The sequence below is a fragment of the Nanorana parkeri genome, unplaced genomic scaffold, assembly GCF_000935625.1.
Source record: "Nanorana parkeri isolate BGI_ZX_2015 unplaced genomic scaffold, ASM93562v1 scaffold435, whole genome shotgun sequence".
Taxonomy (NCBI): Eukaryota; Metazoa; Chordata; class Amphibia; order Anura; family Dicroglossidae; genus Nanorana; species Nanorana parkeri.
In genome coordinates, this window is record NW_017306703.1 from 165,069 (window position 1) to 172,603 (window position 7,535).

Here is a 7,535-nt window from a genome sequence, read left to right on the forward strand (position 1 = left end):
CGTGTGAGTGTAGACGGTTACCCTCTTCTCCCTTTCTGGGCTCCCGCAAGTGGCGAAACTCCAGAGCCCGTTCTGACATGCGACGCTGCAACCCTGGTAGTTCCGCCAGTGTCCGTAATTACATATCCCCCAGTCAGTGTCAGGGCACAGAATGTCCCTAGAATGCTCTTGATACACTCTTGTCTTTGCACAACTGATAGAAATTAACCTCCTTCCTCTCCTTGTATACCACTACACTAAAGGTGCCCATACACCTTACAACCATCGCAAGACCTTTGTCTTGCGATGGTCGTAAGCTCATTGAAAGCTTGTACCATCTTGGACGGGCAGATCATACTTGCGATCATTGAAAGCCTGCCCCGCTGAGGGGCGGGCTTCCAATGACCGCAGTGAGGGGCGGGCTTCCGATCACTGAAAACGGGCAGTGTGCGCGTGCGCACACTGGCCCGTTCAGCAGTTGTCGAACAAGCAGGCCACTAACCCGCCGAGAATCGTACGATCCTCGGCGGGTTTTCAAGTCTGCTTGTTCGACGCAAGACGTGCGACCGTACAGTAGAAACGGGATTTCCCGCGATTCTCGTACGAGAATCATACAATGTATGGGCACCTTTAGGGGCATGTTCATAAAGCAGTGAATCTGACATTCACAAATATAAACTGCAGATGAATCTGCCTGATGCAAGAGTTTTAAATGACAGAGATTTATTCACCTGTGAATGTTCAGTGAAGTCACATTACTGATTTATAAATATGTTCCTTACAGCCTTTTTACTCTACCTTTAGCATCGCATTCAGGAATATCATTAGACCAGCTAATATTCAAGTTGGGGGCTGGAACCATTTATTATGGGCCTATTGAGTCTGGAAACATGGCACTGGCTTTTGGTTTTGGTAGTATTGCACTGCCAATGAAAAAAACAAATGAAAGTGTTAACATTGGCTGTTCATGTCGTATTTACTATTTATTTTATATCTTTGTACATTTTGACAGTATAACATTTTTCCCAGTTAGTCATTAGTGACTGTAAAAGCTTTGGGCACCCTATGGAGAGTAATGCTATGGTATGCTCCACACTGTGTGGGAGGGGCTTAAAGTGACATGATTAAATGAAAACTGAGCCAACTTGCTGTATGCACTGACCTGCAACCAGTTTGTGAATATCAAGGGTCCGGATACCTAATTAGAAAATTCTTGTTTCAGATATGACTTGCCAAGTAGTGGAGGAAGAATAAGACAGAGTTGTAGACCAGAAACCTTCAAAAAGTCAACTATGGCGGCTCCCATAATTTTATTCTGACAGGTCACTTTTCAGAGAAATCTATCATAAATTAATTTTTTAAGAATCCAAAATGTATACTTCAGAGCACCTGCAATGGTTTCTTTGTCAGTGGTACATATATCAAAAATCATATATTAAACAGTCCTAAAGAAGTATTTTTGTTATATAAAAGAACAATGGATAGTTTAGAAAACATTTTTACATAATGAGGGAGCACTGATAAAAAAAATTGTCAAGTGTCAGAGTCGACAGAGCACAATGTGAAGCCTGGGATCCAGGCATTAGGAACAGGTCTTAGGTGTTCAGATGTCAAGTGTCCAGGTCCAGTCCAGTCACAATCACATCAACCATTGCACTGGCCATTTTCAATGTTTAGAATGAGGCCTATAAAGGCTACAAGCTTAAGGAGGGGCAGATGTAAAGATTGTTAATGCATATGGCTACTTTATCAGTGAAGTGAGGTACTATGTTGGTTGTAGAACACTGCATCAACAAATGGATCCGTGGCTCAGGCCAAATTCTTAGCACTAGACAGCATTGTTTTATATATAGTGATATTGTGTGGCAATCCCACGTTGTTATGATCCCCAAAAACTCAGTCAGGCAGGGGGGCTGAGAGGTTTCAGGAAGCAAGGGTTTTTTTTCAGATAAACTGTCTTCAGTTATTTCTAGATTTTCTGGGTTCTGCTTGGGATTCTCAAACTGGGAGGTTTCAAAGTGATTCAGGAGGGAAGAAATTTCCAGACCTGGGTTCAGGGCTTAGCAGTGAGCAGCACATGATGATTGCACAGGTGTGCACTACCCTTAAAGAAAGGGTGCTTACTAGGGGAATTAGCTCCTGCTGGGAAATAGGAACAGATGGTGTTCAGGAGTCAGGAGGACTACCCCAGAAGTCAAAGTGGAGGCAGGTGGTGTATGTGCTGGAGGCACACGGAGACAGCCAGGGAGGCTGGGAGAACTTGTGAGGCTGAGGAAACTGGGGAGGCTGGGAGAGCTGGGAGCATGGGGGGCCACCAGTCCAAGTGTGGGACAGCACTACAGGGAGGATCAGTGGGTCAGAATTTTTACTGTTAAGAGTGAAAGCCAGGTGGCTAAACCTGTGTTTTGCAAGCAGTGCATGGATGCTGTACTAAACAACCCCTGTGGGGTATACTATGTGGATGTGTGAACTAGCGTTAAAAAAAGTGGGCTACCTGGCCCTTAAAAATAAGATATTGTGGGTGGGCTGTGTCCTTAAAAAACTCACCATATGTGCTAATATCCCCAAACATTACATTATATATAAACACAGTATAGTGAGGCGCTGACTGGCAGGATTGTGGACGGTGTATATGTGTCACCTAGGTTTCTAACCTGCACATGGCGAACAAGATTGAAACAATTAAAAATTGGCTCCAGCCAGTGTCAAAAAACTGCTTAGAGCAATTCTAGGTATTATAGGACACTGCTGGAGTGTTATGCCTAATTTTGCTACTTTAGCAGCCCCATTTACTGATCTCACCAAAGGAAGCAAGCCCCACCATGGTGAAACAGAATAAAAAGGCAGAGAGAGCTTTTCAAGAGCTGACAGCAGTATTGTATAAAGGGACCAGTGTTAACCAATCCCAACTTCCGTCAAGAACTTAAAACAGATGGTTCTGCAGAGAAGAGCTTTTCAATAGTAGAAAGGGAGTGTCTGGTTATAAAGTGTACACTAGCGTTGGCGTATTACTTTTTGGGCACAGAACAAAGGGATCAATACAAGGGTCACAAGATGGTTTCTGGCTCTGCAAGACTTCGAGTTTATGTAGAACAAATACCTGAGACCTAGGAATGCTGATGGACTGACACATGTCTACTGTACGTTTGCAAAATGTGCTCTTTCCTACAGGTCTGAGCAGGAAGGGGGGGCAGGATCGCACATATATATGCATTGCCTACACATGGTAAGGGGTTCCAGGGTTGATGACTGATATGAGAAAGCATATGCTTTGTTTGTTTTATGCTTGCTGTACAAATCCATTCTGCACTGAAACTGTGTTTATGGTTTTGTAAAGGTTGTATTAGTGGGAAAAAACAAAGATGATTAGCAGCAGGGTATAAAACTGATGCACACATTTTAACCTGTGTTTATTTCAACAGCTACTAGCTCAACAATAGCACCCGGGAACATGACACAAACAGCAGGCAACATGTTCACCAATAATACTGTACGCAATTTAACTGCTGAAGGTAAGCTACACGGATATGATCGATATTAGTGCACTCATAGCTTTCTTTTGAATGCTGAAATGGCAACTGTTTTTCTCTTTCTATGACAATAACTGATAAAAGCAGCATAGTTGCTCTTAGCAGTATATGTAAGAAAAATGAAAATTGATGGACAATACTTACCATAATTTTCCATGGCAGCATATAAATAGCTCTTTTATGCTGCCGTGCAGCTGTCAGGTAATATGTTTTCATGTACATAAATGTATGTTTTCTATTAGCTCAGTATCACTATGTCAATAGTTCTTCTATGCTGCCAGGGGAGCTTGTTAGGAAGGGAAAATTATGGTAAGTATTGGACATCAATTTTCCAAGTAATGTGCAGGTGAATAGCAGTGTCCCCATGGTAATTTTATTAGGATGAATTTTTGCTGTGATGTACAATTGTCTGTTTTGTCAGGGTGGAATTCTAGTACTGATAAAAAAAAAAAAATATGTACAGGAGGATCAAAGCGAAGTTTAATAATTGGGCTGAAAGTGGTAACAAAACCATGTAGTCATGGTCATATGTGTACTTGCATGCTGCTGCAAGTTCCTTCCAAATCCCCTTTCAATGCTGTTGCAACAGTTGCCTTTTCAAGGAGAATGACAACCAAATTGTAATAAATAATGACGTGTTTGATTTAGAGATATTTCTGCTTGCTTCCTATGTGGTCACAGATCTATCATTTAGTATACATTTTGTCAGGGTCACAGAGGGGATATAAAAACTTGGGGGGAGTTCTAATATTCTCTCACTACATTTTTTAATATGCTACAATGAGGGTTACGCTTGGGGACAAGATCTGTGACATCTTTTTTAAACTCATTGCTTTATAGTACCTCTGCAAGGTCAGACTTTTGACTCATTTATTTTCATACTATGTTCAAAACCTCTATATACATATTTCACTCTGCTACCAATATAAAAAGGAACCTAGTATTCCAAAAGTTTGTATTTTTTTGCCACATTTATGCAGCCATTATAATTATAAATGTATAACTTGCTGTTTTTGTTTTCTTTACTTATGTCCCCTACTTTATACAAATTTTAAATGTGTATATATATATATACTTTCAAACTGACAGACAATGAACCTTTTTAGCTTATTAAGGGACAAATAATTTTTACCTCCTTTTTAAAATGGTACAATTAGCTGGTATCCTCATCTTAAAGTTTAACCCTATAAATGCAATTCATTTGTTGCCTTTCTTGTTGCTTGGCATTGCTGTTTACTGTATTTGAAAAATGTATCATTGAGGACAACAGCTATAAATGCTATAATTCTCAATGTCATCCTGTGACCAGGCCCGGATTTCCCACAAGGCCACCGAGGCCAGGCCTCGGGGCGGCAGAGCGCAGAGGGGCGGCAGCGGTGACCTTGTGGGGAAGTTGCGGAGCATATTGTGGAACCTGGCCTTGGGGCGGCAGGGGGAGTAAATCCGGCCCTGCCTGTGACCCTCTACAAATATAAAAGTTTGGTGGGATTTTTAGGCACACTATCACTGAACTCTTAAGCTGGCCATATACACTAGTGGAATTTTGCTTGTTCAATTTTAATAGGGTTAAATTGATGATCGATTCCAAGTAGGATGAAGTTTTTCTTGAAGGAATTAAATTATATAAATTATAACAGTGAATGTGTTTTTTTATTTGAGAAACTCAATTTATTTTCACAGTCGAATGTTAAAATCAAATGAAATTTACAATGGCATTCTACAAGTCTCTGATGGCACTCTGATTAGTGAAGTAGGACAGTTGCTGAGACAGATACTGCCACTATCAGTTTGTCATGGAAGGACAGCAAGGTTGATGTCAGACAGGTGACTCTGCTAATAAGTTCTCATTGGCAAGATCACTAAGAAGATGCCTGTTTGCCCCTATGGAATTGCTCCCTGAGGCTGATACGTCATCCCCATCACTAGCGGTTGAGATTCAGCATTGTTCAGGCCAGCAACAGTGACATCTTGTTGCATCTGGCTACAGAGGGCAACGATTCCACAGTGATAGACAGGCTTCTGCAAGCGATTTATCTCTAGTGGCAGAATCGCCCATTTGACATCAGCCCAAGGATTGAACCTGTTTCCTGGTAACTCAATTATTCAAAATGGCAGCCAGCCAGTGTCAGACTGACATGATATGAATCATCTATCATTCAAAGTTTCTGGGTATCTTGAGGGAGGGGGACACTGGGGAACTTGGAAATGTGAGATCTTCATAGCAGAACTTGAGCTAAGTAGCATATTATATGAAGCTATCTAATCAGCCCAAATTTTTTTTCTGTGATAGGATCAGGGTATAAGTTTTTTTGTACCGTTATTTTTTTTTTTCAGTACTCACCGATACTGAATACTGATACTGGAAGTCCCATTAAGTAAGCACGGCGGTGTGTAATGACTGACCGCCTGGTTTCCCGATTAGCCAGGAAGCCGCCTCCATGCTCCCACCAGGTGACAAGGGAGCATGGAGCCAGCTTTCCGTCCAATCAGGAAGGCGGGCTCCGAGTCATTACATGGCACCCAGCTTCCTGATTGGCTGGGAAGCTGACTCCATGCTCCCTGGTGACGAGGAAGCATGGAGCCGGCCTTTTGACCAATTTGGAGGTGGAGGGGGGCGGCTAATGACTCACAGCCTGGCTTCCTGATTGACCAGCTTCCCGACCAATCAGGAAGCTGGGCGGCGAGTCAATACACACTTCCTGATTGGCTGGGAAGCCGGGTTCCTGCTCCTGGCTATATTCAGCTTCCTCTAGTGTCAGAGTTTCATCAGAAATATCTTGGGATGCAGAGACCACTCCCTTTAGTCCAACTGCTGGTGGCAGAGAATGTTTACCTGCTAATTTTCCGCTTCCAGAATATGCATGATGGTCAACACCAAAATGAGAGTTTTCACACAGGCAATCACCAGATCTCTATGAGTGGCATGACTTCAGGTTGGTTGATGTATGCCACAGCCATGGCATTGTCGGGCTAGACCCTCATCAGCCGCCCTTGAAGGTGACATGTCCAATGCTGTTTGGAGAGTTGATTCGCCCTTAGCTCCAGCACACTGATGAACAGTCTGGATTGCCTCATCGATTATATCCCTTTTTACAGTTGAATTCCCAAGGACACCACTCCAACCCAAAAGGCTGACATCTGTTGTAAGTACTGCCATTGCAGTGAAGTGAAGGACTCCCCTGCTTCCAAGACTAGACTGGAAACCAACCACTTCAGCAAAAACCTTGCCTTGGCCAACAAACACACAGGGTGACCCAGAGAGCGAGTGTTACGTACCTTCTGGGAGAACGGATGTGAGAGGAGGCTTCCCTTGCACCTTGTGTCATGGGAGACTCTGAGGTTGGGAACAGAGCCCAGCGGGACAACAAGTGGCAGGAGTGCCAGTGGTGTTGAGCACCGTGCAAGCCGTAGTCCAAAGACGAGCCGAGGTCAGGTTCCAAGCGGGCAATTCCAGTACAAAAAGGGGTCAAGCAGAATGGTCAAATAACAGTTCCGTGGTCAAGGCAGGCAGAATTCAAGATTTGTCGAGGAAGTCCGGGTCACAAGGATCAAGCAAGATATCACAAAAACTGGAACAAGGATTAGCTGACGATAAACAAGCAACATGGTGGTACTGCTGCTGGGTTTATATAGGGCCAGTGATGTCATTTCCTGTGCGCCGCTATGGCGGATTTTCGTGCTGGTAGGCTACTGCTTCTGCGCATGCGCAGATGGCAGGGATCCATTACAGCGAGTATGTTTGTCTCATGCAGCTAGAATGCTCAGATGAAGTGGTCTGGAGAGAAACTGAGCGTAAGGCACTCAGTTTCTCAGCAGGCGCTCATATGAACATTTCACAGATGGCTGACCCTTGCCTTGGAGGATTCACACATGAGAATGAGGGGACAAAACCTTCCCCATGGGGAGCAACACAAAAGCCCAGTCCATGCCCAGGAGAAGGCCCAGGTACTCCAGACAGTGAGTTTGATCCAGACGGGCTCCTGAAGATTGAAGATCTACCCAAAACTCTGTAGCATCTGAACAGTT

At 43.5% G+C, this 7,535-nt stretch overlaps 1 long non-coding RNA gene across 1 annotated transcript in view; it reads left to right on the forward strand.

Annotated features, from left to right (window-relative positions):
• LOC108789996 overlaps positions 1-3,471 on the forward strand; it is a 68,183-nt gene extending 64,712 nt beyond the window's left edge. Inside the window, exon 3 of the long non-coding RNA XR_001941429.1 lies at positions 3,402-3,471. This is a non-coding gene — a long non-coding RNA (uncharacterized LOC108789996). The remainder of the gene's footprint in view (positions 1-3,401) is intronic.
• The last annotated feature ends 4,064 nt before the right edge of the window (positions 3,472-7,535 follow it).